The sequence below is a fragment of the Cryptomeria japonica genome, chromosome 11, assembly GCF_030272615.1.
Source record: "Cryptomeria japonica chromosome 11, Sugi_1.0, whole genome shotgun sequence".
NCBI lineage: Eukaryota > Viridiplantae > Streptophyta > Pinopsida > Cupressales > Cupressaceae > Cryptomeria > Cryptomeria japonica.
In genome coordinates, this window is record NC_081415.1 from 163,099,107 (window position 1) to 163,117,022 (window position 17,916).

Sequence of the window (17,916 nt, forward strand, 5' to 3'; positions counted from 1 at the left end):
TGATTTTGGTACTATTGGCAACACATATAAAATTTTCATTCTATATGTTTCCTTGCTAGAATAATGCCTCGTCGGATCTGTTGGTCAAGTCATTTGTTTAAAATTCCTCATGTAATCCGGTCATTGTTATATTGTTTAAGTTTCACTGCGTTGAACTTGAACCTTGAACTTGAACCTTTTGGTTCAAGGTTCAAGGTTCAACGAGCGTTGTTTTAAAAGTTTTTTCTCTCGCGCGGTTTTAAGTCTTCACTAGTCCTTGTCAGCATTTTACATTCTTTGAACCTTGAACTTGAACCTTTTTGGTTCAAGGTTCAAAGTTCAAGATTTGTCATGTTTATGATTTGTGTCACGATTGTTTCGCAAGGTTCAGAGTTTGATGTCTAGGCTTCTTGGAGATCATGTGACTTGGCATGAGGTGGCGGCGTGGATTTTAAGATATGACAAATGACGGCAGAGGAGAGGAATATTCTTTCTTTAATGATTTGAAATCTGACATTTATAGCAAGTATGGTGTGAGGATCCATAGTGTCAGATATGAAGTGACTTAGCATTTAAGGCATGCTCGAACGCAATCATTTCAGAGTAAGGTCACACAAACGAAGAGTAATGGGGACAGTTCATGGTAATCATGGGTAAGATTTTCTCGGCTTTAAAATTGAGTAGTTGTCATGTCGCGATTATCATTTTCTTTGGATAAGTTTTAAGAAGAAGTTTTGGAGCGGGAGAAATAGACTGCGATAGCAGTTTGCAGATGACAGAGGAAGGTATGTTCAACAACTTTCTAAATTGTTGCAGTTTGTTTTAGGAAAGCTCTGGATATTTTGTTAGTTGTTTGTTTCCATTTCCCTTTTCTCCTTTGTCTGGGTTAATTGGAGAAAATCACGAGCAAAACATGAGGCCTACTTTTCCCAAATTAGTGAACTCATCTTCCCTTGTAAGTTCTTTACCAGAGCTGGGTGATACAGCATTAGTCCAACTAGATTTAGATGATTTCCTAGAAAGAGTACGGAACCCAACCGCTGATCCTATGATGAGATTGTAGACATCTAAAAATGATCAACGCTTGCGGAGTCATATTGTAACATTTGTGCATTGCCTTATTTTAGGGTTTTTGCGTCGCATTAACATTTCTCCTATGTTGCGCACTTGGTCTTTATCATTTGCGAGCATCGAGTCCTTCTTCTGCATTCTTCATTTGTCTCGCTTTCAAATTTGGTCTTGTCGATAACAATCTTCAGTCATGATTTTGGTCGATCTTATCCTGTCGCATCAATGTGCGTGCTCATTTGGCATATTTTGACATCATCAATTCGATTTCATTTTGGACATCGTCAATCCTAATCGATGATGGAATTAGGGTTTTGTCCTATTTTCAATCTCGTCATCTTCTGATCGATTTGTCATCGATTGTTGCCATTTTCAATCTTGTCATTTTGCGATCGATTTCTCATCGATCATTGTCATTGTTTTCAATCTTGTTGTTTTGAGATTGATTTGTCATCGATCGTTGTCATTTTCAATCTTGTCGTTTTGCGATCAATTTGACATCGATCGTCGTCCTTCTCAATCATGTCAATTTGGATCAATTAGTTATTGTCCTCGTCAATTGGTGCATTTATCAATCAAATCATTTATCAACATTGGTCCTTTGTCAGAATCATGATCAAATCAAATCGATATCAATTATATTTTGTCAAGACCTAATTGTCGTCCTTGCATTTCTAATTCATCTTCTAAGGTTTTATGATTTATTCATTTAATCTTGTTTGTCATTTTCCCTCTAGGTTAAATAATTTATTTATTTATCCTAAGTCTTCTTGTCACAATTAAATATTTATTTAATTGGCTAATTAATTCCTCCTCTTTTTGTAAATTAATTAATGAATGAAAAATTATTAATTAATTTACCTAATTTTCATCAATTTCTAATTTCCTAATTTCCAAGTCATCATTTCTAACCTAATTTTCTAATTTCTTCTAATTTCTATTTCTATTTTCAAATTCTTGTCATAAATCCTTGCATAGCAATTTGTCATAAATTGTCATAAATTGTCATAAATCCTTGCATAGCAATTTGTCATACACTTGTCATAATTTTGCTATTCTTGATTTGAATTTCCATTCGAATCACTTTCATGCTAATCTGGTCTTTTCTCCAATTTGTCTATAAATTGGATGGATTTCTTCAATCAAAGGGCCGAATCAATCATGCTTCTAGTACCCTTATACTGTCGTCTCATCTTGTCAATCTTGCTTTCGTATTATACTTATGCACTTGAAGGTGAGATCCACAAAACAAAGTAATTTGAAGGAGAAAGAAGGACAATAGAGATTTCTGGAGGAGATATTCACATTTGTGATGGTTTGCATTTGAATTGAATGTCTTGTTTTTTATGCATCTCTATTGAATGTAATTAGGATTTGTCATTGCAATTGAGTTTTCGTGATTGAGCTAGTCCAATTTGCTATTGCTTTGATGATTTCCAGATTCCTGTCTACATTAATTGGTGAACCCGACGTGAAAATTGTTAGATGCTGTCAAAGGAAAATTGAAAATACAGGACCAAGGATGCAGAGAGTATTCAATGGCTCAAACATTCCTCATCGGGAATTTACCAATATCTCCAAAATCATATCGAAAACCACATTTGTTGCAAAAGGAATCTAAAATAGTCATTCAATATCAGCCCCCCACTACATTTACAAGATGGGGTGAACTTGACAAAGAAACTTTGGATGATGATGTCATCGATTGGCTTTATAAGGATCCAACTGAGACACCACCTATCTGGTTGCCGGTGGAGCGGTATGGCAAAGGATTTACTATGCTGCAGAAGAAAGGATATGATGGCTGCAGTGGTTTGGGCCTTGACAAAAAAGGAAGGCTAGAACCTATTCTACCCAAGATGCGACCTCCAACTGTAGGGTTAGGTTTTGTACCATTGCGAATTGGACCCTCGTCTACCAAAGTGACCATGTGTGGAAAGGGGCGTGACTCTAATGATGAAACAACATCTGAGGATATCCAACCCGAAACTGATGCGAATGGAGTTCCTTTTCCTCTAGCTCCTATGCCCTTGACAATGTTTTCCTCGACCCTGATGATTTGCCCACGGAAGACAAACATGAAATAACTCCCCCTCCTAAAACATGTCCTAATGCTTGGATAGAGTCATTCTGGGACCCAAGCTCTGAATCTGATACAAGTAGTTTAGACAGTGATACCACGGACGTTTATATCTTTACCATCTCAGCCCTTTCTCTCCTTAAAACTGATGATGACATGCCCCTTGTCTATCCTCAGCTTATCCAACATGACCAACAAGAACCACTCACATTGGATTGTTTTCAAAATGACGAAGCAATTGCAGAATTCCTTGGACTATGGGAAGGCATACCACAAGGTGATCATAAGGCAGGATTTACAATTGATCTAGATTCCACAACATATTTTGGGGAGTCAGCTCCATCTTCTAGTCATCAAAATGAAAAAAGAAAAGAAAAAGTACAAAATCAAAAAGATAGGTCTTTGAGTGAAAACCGTAAGGCACTCTCTAACCATGAAAAAGTAAAAATAAAAGACGTACCTGCGGGTGAAAACCTCTCTGAGGCGCCCAAAGGTGGAAGATTGGACATACCCCTATCAAGTCAGGATAAATCAACATTGCTTGTGGAAATGACCGAAGAGATAAATTTGGGTACACCTGACAACCCTAAGGTCATTCATTTTGCTGCTTCTCTATCAAAATAGGAAAAGATAGATTTTGTCAATTTCTTTCTTGAGAAAAAGATGAGTTTTGCATGGTCCTATGCAGATATGCCCGGCCTTGATCCAAAATTAGTCCTTCATCACTTACCATTGAACTCAGATGCCAAGCCTATCAAACAGAAACTCAGAATGATGCATCCCCAGGTGGCTCTCTTGGTCAAGGTAGAACTAAAAAAATTACTAGACGTGGGCTTTATCAGACCCATTGATTATGCAGATTGGATTTCAAATTTGGTACCAGTTAGCAAAGTAACTAAGGGCATCAGAATCTGTATGGATTTTAGGGATCTCAATAAATCATGCCCTAAAGATGATTTTCCACTGCCAAATATAGACATCATAGTTGACATGACTGCTGGATATGAGATGCTCTCATTGATGGATGGTTTCTCCGGCTATAACCAAATTCACATTGCTCCTGAAGATCAACATAAGACTGCATTCACATGTGCTTGGGGTACTTACTACTGGAATGTGATGCCCTTTGGTCTTAAAAATGTTGGAGCAACATATCAAAGAGCTATGACGATAATTTTTCATGATTTCATGCATACTTTGATGGAAGACTATGTTGATGACTTATTATGCAAATCTATCACAAGAGATAGTCATCTAGCCATCCTGGGCCCAATCTTTGACCGAATGGAGACTTATAAGCTCAGACTCAATCCAAAGAAGTGTGTCTTTGGTGTCACAGCCGACAAATTACTAGGGTACATTGTTTCTCATAGAGGCATTGAAGTCGACCCTGCCAAGGTTAAAGCAATAATGGATATGCCTCCTCCTTCCAATCTTCATCAACTAAGAAGTCTACAAGGAAAGCTACAGTCAATCCGCCAGTTTATACCTCAATTAGCAGACAAATGTCATCCCTTCCAGCATTTATTGCATAAAGGAGTCGCTTTTAAATGGACTGAGCAATGTCAATCAACATTTCAAACTCTCAAGGATTATCTACTGTCACCACCTATTTTGATACCTCCTATAGATGGAAAGCCATTCATATTGTATATTTCTGCCACTGAAACGACACTGGGAGTTCTCTTAGCCCAACAGGATGAGAAAGGCAAAGAATGAGCTAGTTATTATATCAGCCGGACACTAGTAGGCTATGAGCTGAATTATTCCACTATTGAACGAGCATGCTTAGCAGTGGTCTTTGCAACACAAAAGCTTCGACACTATATGTTAAATCATCAGACATTGTTAGTTGCAAAAATTGATCCCTTGAAGTACTTGCTTAGTAGGGCAGCATTGACAGGTCGCCTAGCAAAGTGGGTTATGATCCTCAGTGAGTTTGATATTGCATACATGGAGTGAAAGGCGATAAAAGGACAAGTCATAGCGGATCAACTTGCAAAGGCTCCTATTTATGATGATCATCCCATGTTGACAGATTTTCTGGATGAATCAATCTTTGCTCTCACGTCTTCTAATGAATGGAAGTTATATTTTGATGGATCTCATACCAAGTTTGGGTCCGGAGCAGGTATATATTTGTCACCCCTCAAGGTGATGCTATTCCTAAATCCTACATAATAACTTTCCATTGTACCAATAACATTGCCGAATATGAAGCTCTGGTCACAGGATGTCATGCCCAAAATTTAGGGCAAAAACGGAACAATTTTTTTTTTTAAAAGATATTAATTTAATTAACAAGATCACTCTTGCGACAAGCGTTAAAGAAATTTTCATTATTAAACTCGAGCTAATTCCGAAACGAACTAAGCATCGATTAATCGTTAACTTTTAATTGCGGAAAACCTACTAGTTAAATTCTATCTCCCAGAGATACTTAGACAATAGGTTTATTAAATTAATCAAACTAACGGAAATAAGAAAGGTATTTTAATTTATCTCCCAATATGACTATATAGTCCTTTCAAAATTTTTTAAAAATTTCTCTTTATAATTTATCCCAAATTAAAATCAGGATTATATAAATATATACATATATTCATATTTGAATATGCATATATTTATATATTTATAATTTAATTACTATTCAAATGCTCAAAATTCATATATTTACATATATATATATTCCCATATATATATATGGAAACATATATATATATATATATATATATATATATATATATTTTACTTAATTGGCAAATATTTTAATTCTAAATTTGAATACCATTATAATTTCCTAATTATAAAACCATATTGTTGCCCAACCCTAATTAGGGTTCTAATTTCTTATATAAATATTTTTTAAACTAAATAACATATTATAATGGTATTCAAATTTAGAATTAAAATATTTGCCAATTAAGTAAATATATATATATATATATATATATATATATATATATATATATATATATATATATATATATATATATTTACTTAATTGGCAAATATTTTAATTCTAAATTTGAATACCATTATAATTTCCTAATTATAAAACCATATTGTTGTCCAACCCTAATTAGGGTTCTAATTTCTTATATAAATATTTTTTAAACTAAATAACATATTTATTCTTTTTTTTTTTAAGTTAAATTGCCCTAGCCCCTTTCGGGCTAGGGTTTAACCCAATTTTCTTTTTAACAGACAAAGTTTCATGCTGGGCCGAAGACCCTACAAGCGGCCACGATCTCATTGTTGCAGGTCACGAGAGTTTGGGAGGCGTTTTGGGCTGCGCGCCACTGTGTGAGCGCACAGTGGGTGCCGCGGCACCACTGTGTGCCCACACAGTGGGCGCCGCTGGCGGCTCCCCACTGTGTGGCCACACAGTGGGCGCCGCGCGGCCGTCCACTGTGCGTACACACAGTGGAGTCCGCAGGGACCCATATCATTTCCTTTTAAAAAAAAATTTTTAAACATATAATATATATATATATATATATATATATGCATATATTTATATTTACATAACTTTTATAATCATAGTTAAAAAGATGAAATTTTAATTCAATATATATTTTATATATATTTTTTTTTTAAAGAGAATTTTACATGCAAATTTTTAAACTAATATAATCAAGGGAAAAACATTAAGTTTAATCAAATATATATATATATATAAAATAAGCTTTTAAATCAATGTTAACTAAAATACAATTTAGAGTATTATTCAAAGATTTCATTATACTTTTTCTGGAAATAAAGAAATTCATTTATTATTATTATTTTTCAAATAAAATATTCACATAAAACAACTTTTCCAATTTAAAATACTTAAAAGCTTCCAACATAAATAAACTTCTAATTTGCCTCAATTAAAAATACAGGAAAAATCTAAATGAAAACAATTCTTTTATTTCTTCCCATAATACAAGAAGCTTTGCATGCAACACAAATTAACTTTTCTTTTTCAAATATACCAGAAGTAGAAATAACAAGCTATTTTTTTTTTTAAACATCTCTAAGATATTCTACCAATTTACTAAATGTTTTCTTTGAATAGTCACAACAATAAAACTTCAGGTCTACTTTCAAAATTTACAACTTGCTTCTCTTTTTTCCTATGAATGAGACATATTTCTATAACAACTTTAAACAAACATCTGCAACTGAATTCAAGTATCTTCAATAACAATCTTCTGTATCTCTTTCATGGTTCCTATTCTCTTTCCTCTGAATTTCCTGCATAATAGAAAACACAAATATGACCACGGAGTGCTCACCTCCCAGCCTAGGCTAACTGGTAGCCACCCCCGAGCTCGGAGAACCAATTCCTAGACGGGTAACAAACAGGCAAACACATAGAAAGCAATGCATACAGATATTCCAGACACATTCCCAACCTGGCTTTCACAGCACCACACTTTGGTGATGATCATTTTCAAAAGGGTGGTAGTGGACCAAATACCCTGAGGAGAATCTGCAAGTATGAAATAAACAAGAAGCCACCTCATGGCACAATAAAAATATCAAGAAACTCAACCCCTTAATCTTTATGCCCCCCAAAGGCATTCTAGCCTTATAACCCTCCTTATGACCCCCATTGCACAAACAGGCCATGCAGCAAGGGTCACACAAAGATCCCTTGTGATCGCTCTCAAAAGAGAGTCTCTCACTCGAGGGTTGTCACTGCTGCCACCCTCAAGATCCTCTTCTCTCCCAAGAGTAAGAGATCTTGAGAAAACTCCCAAAACACATCAATTCAAAAACAAAACACCAAAAGAATTTCACACATAAACTTTCAAGAATACAGATTTCTTATTCAACAACTTCCAGACATAAACAAGAAGAAGACATTAAAAGTAAAAAAATTGAAATCAACCTTAATCTGCCCAAAGGTTATAGTGATATCTGAAGAAGAGCTGCCCAATCCACAAATCTTTTTTTTTTCCTTATTCAATTTTCTCTATCCCATAACATTATTTTCCTTCCAAATTTTCTTCTGTCTCCAAAAATGGAGAGTGGGTGATTACCCTGCTATTCCCAAAAATCTTCCTTAAGAAGCTCACTCTCTGAGTTCTCACAGGATTCTCCAAAAAAAAACAAAAAGAAGAAAGAAAGCAAAAAATGCAAAAAGACTCTCCTTCCCAAAAGGAAAAATCTTGATTTGATTTCACTTCAATTTTCAATTTTCGCTCAACTCAAAAAAGCCAATTTTTAAAGCATTAAAAAGGTCATTAAAAAGTAGAAACTTGCCTAAAATTACCCCTAACCCCTAGGTATACCTTATGGGCATTAGGAAACCCTATTAAACTACCCCTAGGTGTTCATTTAACCCATTTTAAACCCTTCTGAAGTTTATTTTCGGGTCAAACATAAGTTGACCACTCCAAATATTATATTCCCAAAGTATTTATGACAACACATTAATTTATTAAAGAACTATAATTAAACACTTTCCCTCCAAGAGACAAAATAATTAAATTTAAATACACACGTGTCAAGTGACACAATTAAAACACTTTTACAAAAATAAAACATGAAATTGTCTCTTGAGGTTTTTTACACATTAAAATTTAATTAACACTTTAACACTCATGCAGCATATACAGTTACGAATAAAATACAACACAAACGGGGTGTTGTCTCTCCAAATAGACAAACCCTGGCTTTACGAACATACATAGGTCTAGGTTTGATTCTCCGTAATTTTCCATGGTCACATGGTAAATTTCCTGCGCATCTCAATTTACACATTAGTACTTCCAAATATTCATATATAATATAATTCAATAATACAACAATGCACATCATTACTTGCATACAATTTTCATCTGCACAGATTGAATACATCTTTTGTCAAGCAAATTCACATAAACAATTTTCATCCCAATTCACATAAACTAAACATACATCATAGTTCCATATTCAGAGTAAAGTCCTGCAAATTCAATAACGACATCTATCATTGCAATTTCATTCTATCTAATAATCATGTAGTGTCCTATCTCATAAAGCATGTAAGTAAATCATCAAATCATAGCAATGTTATCCAAATCCTGAAATCATATAAGTTCTAAGTCTCAAAATGCATCAAAATAAAGTATCCATAATAGTCTAAATATAAAATCCACTGAATGTCAAACTGAGTCGAGGTGAGGCCTCACACAGGACTCCGAGTAGCGGTCCACTGGAATATCACACATTTGCAAGTCTATGGAGATTCCCAGTTAGTCATCCGTCAGGTGAATGATGCTTACGAAACAAAAGATGAAAAGCTTATTCCTTACAAACACATGGTAGATTTCTTCAAGACAAAATTTATGGCTATCCATTTCAGTCAAGTTCCCAGAATTCAAAACAAGTCGGCAGATGCGATGGCCACTATTGCTTCCATGATAAATCTGCCCCACAATATGGACAGATGTGAATTTTTGGTTGAATAGTTGCTTGTCCCTTCTTTTGAAATTTCGACAGCAGATGTGATGTGTGTTCTTGTTGGTCCTAACTCCTTGTGGTACAATGACGTCTATCAATATTTGAAATCCCAAACCTTACCACCTAACCTTTCCGCTAACCAATGCCGAGCCCTCATCCGACAGACAGCCAAATATGTCATCATTGCTGACACCCTTTACCGTCGTTCCTTTGACCATACCCTCCTTAGGTGTTTGGATTCTGACGAAGCACAAACGGCTTTACATGAGGTTCACGATGGTATATGTGGGGGCCATTTCAATGGTCTAAGCTTAGCCAAAAAGTTGATTCGTGCTGGGTATTATTGGCCCACTCAAGAAAAGGATGTTCATGATTTTGTTAAGAAGTGCTACAAATGGCAACTCCATGGAAATTACATTCATGCACCAGCCCAAGAACTTCATTCTGTCATATCGTCGTGGCCTTTTTCTCAATGGGGATTGGATCTTATTGGCAAGATTCACTCGACATCTGCAAATGGACATAAGTTTATCGTTACAGCCATAGAGTATTTTACAAAGTGGATCGAGGCTATCCCCATGACCTATATCACTGGTGTGCAAATTTCAAAATTCCTAATGAATTATATCATATGCAGATATGGGGTTCCCCTTGCCATAGTCACAGATAATGGTCGTCCCTTCAAGAACAAAGATGTCAAGGAACTTTATGAAAAGTTTCACATCCAACACCATTTGTCCAGTCCATATTATCCACAGGGTAATGGTCAGGCCGAAGCATCAAATAAAACCATTATCAAGATCCTAAAAAAGGTTGTCAATGACGCTGGTCGAGATTGGCATGTACAGTTGAATCCAGCACTATGGGCTTATCACACTTCTATCTGCACACCTACTGGCGCAACACCTTATTCCTTGGTGTATGGTGCGGAAGCCATTTTATCCTTGGAAGTGGAGATTCCTTCTTTGCATGTTTCCTTGCAACATCTGATTGATGATGAGATGCACAGAGTCTCTCGGTTGCATCAGCTTGAGATGTTAGATGAGAAACGTCAGACAACCCTGACACATTTGCAAGCATATCAAAACCGTCTCCGTCGCTCTTATAATAAGAAGGTCAAAGGGCGACACTTCGAAGTGGGAGATCTAGTTTTAAAGGCAAACCCTAAGAATGCACAATCTACTGACATCATCAAAGGCAAGTTTGAACCTAATTGGGTTGGGTCTTTCATAGTTACTGTAGCCTATGGCTCGGGGGCATATCAACTTGCCACCCCAGAAGGTGAACCTTTGTCAGATCCAGTCAATAGTATGCACCTTCGCAAGTACTGGGCATAATTTTCTATCAGCACTTCTTCAAATATGATCTTGAAAAAAATACAAAAAAAAATCAAAAAGCTCAAAAAAAATACAAAAAAAGTGAAAAAAAGAGAAACAAAGAAAAAGAACAAAAAAGTAAAGAAAAATGAGTCACCCTCTAGTGAAAACCTGGCAAACAGGCGCTTTGGGCAACTACCATGGTGAAAACCTGGCAAACAGGCGCCATGTGTAAAAACATCATTGCTCCATCATCTATTAGGACCTCTAGCTATACTTTTCCTCATAGGTTTATCATGCTTACTCTGACCCAATGTTCTATTCCAGGCCTGTGATTGGTCAACATCATTGTCTTGCATACTCCGGTTTCTTGTGCATATGTTTCGGTCCTGGTTTCTATATATGTCTTTCAGATGTGCATTGGGTGCGTGCCCCTTGTCATGATCAATCACTGGAACTTTCGAATTGAAAAAATGTCCTGAACAAATCATAAAAATTGAAAAATGTCCTGAAAAAAATTACAAAAAAATCAAATAAAGTCCTGAAATTTTTTTTAAAAATCGAATAATGTCCTGAAATAATCCAAAAAAATCAAATAAAGTCCTAAAAAAATCATAAAAATTGAAAAATGCCCTAAAAAAAAAAAAAAAAAAATCAAATAAAGTCCTGAAATTTTTTTTAAAAATCGAATAATGTCCTGAAATAATCCAAAAAAATTTAAAAAATGTCTTGAACAAATCATAAAAATTGAAAACATGTCCTAAAAAAACTCCCTAAAAAGTCAAATAAAGTCCTAAAAAAAAACAAAACAAGAATTTTGCAATAAATGTCCCCTTTGTGCATAGACAAATCGCTGAGCATACCTCCAATGACACGCAAACACACACTGCGCTTTACTGAAATCACGCATTCATAGATGAACTTTTTCAATCAAACCAGACATTCAAACTAATTAAAATTGTCATATCAATCAATCAACATCAATATCATTCATCCTTGGCACATTATCATGGGTCTTATACAGGTGTGGTATACTCGAAACCAGATTGTGTCTTGTCTTAGACGGGGTCCCGCATGTCTTGAAACCAGACAGCATGATCGTCCTATCAACACTTTCAACTTTTGACAATGAAGATCAAGATGTTTGTTTGACTTGTTGGAATTAGCGAGTCTTATCATTTATTGATTTATCTTCAATCATGTTCCTATGTTGCTCGATGATGTCACTGAGTGATTTAGAGTGACCGAGATGGTTCATGGTCCCTTTCTTTTTTTTTGTTGTGATTGTTGTTTGTGGAATGTTTGTCACAAACTGGGGCAACTATATCATTGGGTGTCTGTGATAAGTGCGTTCGCTTTGTGAACGCTGCACATACCTTGACCCTTGATGTATGCACCCTAGGATGCTTCACTCATTCCTTGTGTGCGATGTGTCTGTCTTTTGCAAAAAGGGTTGTGTTTCAGCTCTGGCCTTCAATGCCATGATGCTATGCATCTGTTTTGCTACATTAAATAAAGGATCTCACCTACAAAGTGCATTAGTGAAAGCAAGTTTTTATTCGTCTCTAACTGTCCTTTGTCTAATTTCTTCTTACTAACATTTCTTCCGTTAGTTTGGGCAGTCAATTCTATCTAGTTCTTCGATCTCCAAAAACATAAGCTGCATCCTGCATCCATTGGTTAGTGCATTTGCATTATATCAAGCATTTTATCCATTTCATATTATAAAAGCATCAAAAACATATAAAAATATATCCATACATGTTCCACAATGGTACATAAACAATGCATAAGCCATCCATACATGAAAAGTAAACACATAAGTCATAACCCATTGCATCCCATCATAGCGCTACATATCATATCATATATCAAAATAATGTCGGAGTACAAAATTGGACTGTCTGTCCTAAGTATGGCCCACAGGCTAACTACATAAATGTCAAACTACATCTGTCTCTGTCCTAAGGAGAACGTGCCTCTATCACTGGGTGCTCCCTCTGTCCTCCTCATCCCTGCCATGTCTCAAGGATGATGTCCCTCCTATCCCTGGTCCTAGTTGTGGTGGTCTCATAGGTCCACTCACCCCCATGTTGCTCACTGACCTCCGAGACCGTGGCCTACTCTCTATCCTCGATCATGCCCGATATGACGCTGCCCTCTGCTCTGGTGGAACTGCACTCTCATATAGTGTCCTCCAATGGCATATCTCCTCTCCGATCTCTACCAACATCTGTGCCATCTCACGTGCACTGGCATCCCTAATCGACCCAATATACTCAGTGACTCTCTGCCCTTCTTGTTGTGCCTGAGCTATTGCTGTATCTTGAGCTACTGTAAGTCTGGCTATCTCTGCTCTGAACTGATCCTGCTCTATCCTCAAGATCGCATTTTGTCTCTCTAATGTCGCAATATGATCATGCTGACTCGCTATGGTAGCCCTACATATCTCCATCTCCTCTATGCTAGCTGTCTCCGGCTCTATGGGTATATCCTGCAATGACTCCTAATTGCCTGAGTCTGGCTCATAATCTTCATCCTCATCATCTCCATCCTCATCATCCCCCTCATCCTCATCACCACCGTCATCCTCCTCATCCTCATCTCTATCCTCATCATCTCCCTCCTCCTCTCCAGCGAGTGGGAAGTCCTCCTGTCTCCTAGGTACTGGAATATCAGGATCTTTCAATGGCACTGGTCGTCGTCGTGCAAACCATCGCTCATACTCCTCTGTCATCCCGGCGTCCACCATATCTGATCTCCAATCCCACTGTCTCTGTTGTAGTTGTGTGAAGTCAACATATGCTATGTGTGGCTAAATCATCCTCCCCCACTGACTCATCTCTCTATGAGATCGGGCAAAGTGTGCAGTCCCTCTCGGTACATCCTGTCTCTCTCCAAACTGTCGTCTGACTCTCTCTGGCAGACACATCTCAATCACTCTCTGGTGATTCACTAGTCGCCCAATTAGGTATCTCTCCTGTCTGTAATACGGTAGCTCCTCACTATCATCTGACCATCCAGGGCAATCAAGATATGGCCTCCATGTGAACTCTCTCAATCTATCTAGCTCATTTCGCCAATAGAATATGTATCCGAAAGGACCCTGTCTCAGTGCTCCCCCATAGTAGTACACATATGGTCGATGCGGTACTACCTATCTCTCTGCAATCAGTCGACATATGGCTATGTGCTCAAATGCCCATACCTATAACAGTGTGACCCCACAGCTCAAAGTCTAAACTCCCTGATATGCTATCTGATGCAACTGAAAATATAGCATAGCAAGCACGCATGGTCCCCATGCGTATACAATCCCCTCTATCGCCATCCACTCTAGCACTCTTCCCCATCCAATATGGAATCCATGTCCTCGTCTGTCCCCTGCTAATAGGCATGCTATAACCACTGCTATCACCACATATCGCCGATCATACTCTGATGCCATGGTCTCCCAGCCAATCTCCCTCTCTACGATATCTAGATCATCTGCATCGCACTCAAATAATCTACATAAAGCATCTCTCCCTGTCACTGGGTCATACTCTATCATCTCCCCATGAATCGGAATGCGGAGGATACGCCATACATCCTCTAGTGTCACAGTCGCCTCTCCAGTCACTAGATGGAATGAGGAGGTCTTTGAATGCCATCGTTCTGCCAATGTGGTGAGTAGTCCTGTGTTTGCCCTAATCTCGGGCATGAATGTGATATAGTATATTCCAAGTCCTGCTAATGTATCTCTGTCCGTTCTTCTGAGTCTATGTCGTAACATGAAGCAGTCAGGTCGGTTCTCCCGCGTAATCAATGGATACTGTCGACTCTGCATCACAATTGGGGCACATTTTGTCAGTTTTAGGGTTTCCTCCTATGGGCTGCATTTCCTTGTTTCATCCACAAATCAGGGTGTTTCTAATCTATTTTGACCTATCCTACCCTTATCCCCCTTTTTGGAACATTCGCATGTTGTTTTTGACCAAATTTGAGTTCCCAGTGCACAACTGCGCTTGTGTGTTGTGTCCTGCGCCTGTGTTGCATCAACTTGAGCCTGTGTACCCTACACAAGTGCAGGATACCCTACACAAGCGCAGGATGCACTCACACAGGCACAGAAGTCACTTTCTGCTCTCTCTGTGGGCCCCGCAATGTCCCGCAAGCAAGTCAAATTCATAAAATTGACAATATGGGTTTTTGAGATACATACCACTGCTCCCGCGTCGTCCGGTCGTCTGTACGTGCGTACATGTTCTCCGAGGTGATCTGCCATTGGAATGTTCGCCATCTCTCTGCAAGCATCCTTTTCCAAAGCAACAAATTCTCCTCTTTGGCTAGTGCAAATGAGCTCTTTTCACTCTCTTTGTCTCATTTATAAATCTTTGTCAGTGCATAGATGGACGTGCACCCTCTCCATCCTATGTTGGTCGTGGTATTTTACACCTTCAATTACTTGTCCTTTGTGTATCCGATCCCCGATTTTCAGTCTGTTTGCTCCTATCATTTTCTATCATTCTTATCGATCAATTGGCCTCTTTTCTGGATGTTTCTGGCCAATTCCTCAAGGGGGCATGCATATGTCATTGTCAGTGTCTAGGGCATTTTCATTATTGTTCTTTGAAACAACGCTTAGAATCACATTGTCTCAAAGAGGGGCAAAATGTAGACGTCTAAAAATGGTCAACGCTTGCGGAGTCATACTTTAACATTTGTGCATTGCCTTATTTTAGGGTTTTTGCACCGCATTAATATTTCTCCTATGTTGCGCACTTGGTCTTTATCATTTGTGAGCATCGAGTCCTTCTTCTGCATTCTTCATTTGTCTCTCTTTCGAATTTGGTCTTGTCGATAACAATCTTCAGTCATGATTTTGGTCGATCTTATCCTGTCGCATCAATGTGCATGTTCATTTGGCATATTTTGACATCGTCAATTCGATTTCATTTTGGACATCGTCAATCCTAATCGATGATGGAATTAGGGTTTTGTCCTATTTTCAATCTCGTCATCTTCCGATCGATTTGTCATCAATCGTTGTCATTTTCAATCTTGTCATTTTGCGTGTCATTGTTTTCAATCTTGTTGTTTTGCGATCGATTTGTCATCGATCGTTGTCATTTTCAATCTTGTCGTTTTGCGATCGATTTGACATCGATCGTCGTCCTTCTCAATCATGTCAATTTGGATCAATTAGTTATTGTCCTCTTCAATTGGCGCATTTATCAATCAAATCATTTGTCAGCATTGGTCCTTTGTTAGAATCATGATCAAATCAAATCAATATCAATTATCTTTTGTCAAGACCTAATTGTCGTCCTTGCATTTCTAATTCATCTTCTAAGGTTTTATGATTTATTCATTTAATCTTGTTTGTCATTTTCCCTCTAGGTTAAATAATTTATTTATTTATCCTAAGTCTTCTTGTCACAATTAAATATTTATTTAATTGGCTAATTAATTCCTCCTCTTTTTGTAAATTAATTAATGAATGAAAAATTATTAATTAATTTACCTAATTTTCATCAATTTCTAATTTCCTAATTTCCAAGTCATCATTTCTAACCTAATTTTCTAATTTCTTCTAATTTCTATTTCTATTTTCAAATTCTTGTCATAAATCCTTGCATAGCAATTTGTCATAAATTGTCATAAATTGTCATAAATCCTTGCATAGCAATTTGTCATACACTTGTCATAATTTTGCTATTCTTGATTTGAATTTCCATTCGAATCACTTTCATGCTAATCTGGTCTTTTCTCTGATTTGTCTATAAATTGGATGAATTTCTTCAATCAAAGGCCCGAATCAATCACGCTTCTAGTACCCTTATGCTATCGTCTCATCTTGTCAATCTTGCTTTCGTATTATACTTATGCACTTGAAGGTGAGATCCACAAAACAAAGTAATTTGAAGGAGAAAGAAGGACAATGGAGATTTCTGGAGGAGATATTCACATTTGCAATGGTTTGCATTTGAATTGAATGTCTTGTTTTTTATGCATATCTATTGAATGTAATTAGGATTTGTCATTGCAATTGAGTTTTCGTGATTGAGCTAGTCCAATTTTCTATTGCTTTGATGATTTCCAGATTCCTATCTACAGAGAGATATTGCACAGAGCGGATTATTCGAAGCAGTTGCATTTCCCATAGCTACTCCTTGCCCTGAATTGGTTTTAGAATGTATGAATCACTATGACAAAGGTAATAGATGTATAAGGAAAAACAATGGTGAGGTTTTGTTATCCATTGATAGACAAACAGTAATGGCCACCATGGGTATCCCACATCGGGAACCTATGAAGATTGGACAATTGGAAAATCTTATGGAATTTTCTCTGAGAAAAAGCAGTATTACAGAACTATCATTGCACGAAATTGGCTTTTGAAGTTCCAAAAAGGAGGCTCAAGGCTGCCAAGACCCCTAACCCATGAGCATTTAATTCCTGCAATCCGAGATTTGGTAGTATTGTTGAGCAGAGTTAAGGGTAATTTACACTCCTTCTATTGGGAGGACTGGATGTATTTCTTCATCCAGGTCACTCTAGACATAAATCAGTTCATCGACGGGAATTGTTATCGCAGAAAGGTTACACGAGGGTTTGAGTAATTACCCTGGGATGTCAAACTTCTTTATGTCTTCATACCTATTGTATATGCTTGCTTGTGTGAGGGAATGGTCTGGATTGCCTCATACGAAATGGGTTCAAGGCATAAAAATTTATGAGTATCACCCCAATTTGACTTTAAAAGGACATGTTGATGATTATCTCCACTGGAATGATATTTTTGCTGGGAGGTTGACCTTTGAATTACAAGGTAACTTGCATAGGAGGATGTCTGCAGAGGCCGTTGAACTAGTTAACATCTATGGTAGTTTCTTTACACAGTTTAATCACTTCACTTACCTAAGGGTTGGAGGTTTTAAAGGCAAACCCTTTAGGCTACCCAGGTATGTTTTAGACTCTTGTATTTTGATTGAAGTTTCCAGGCAGTTGGCCTATGTCGCAAAGGATTATGGCAAGGATTCCGACACGTGG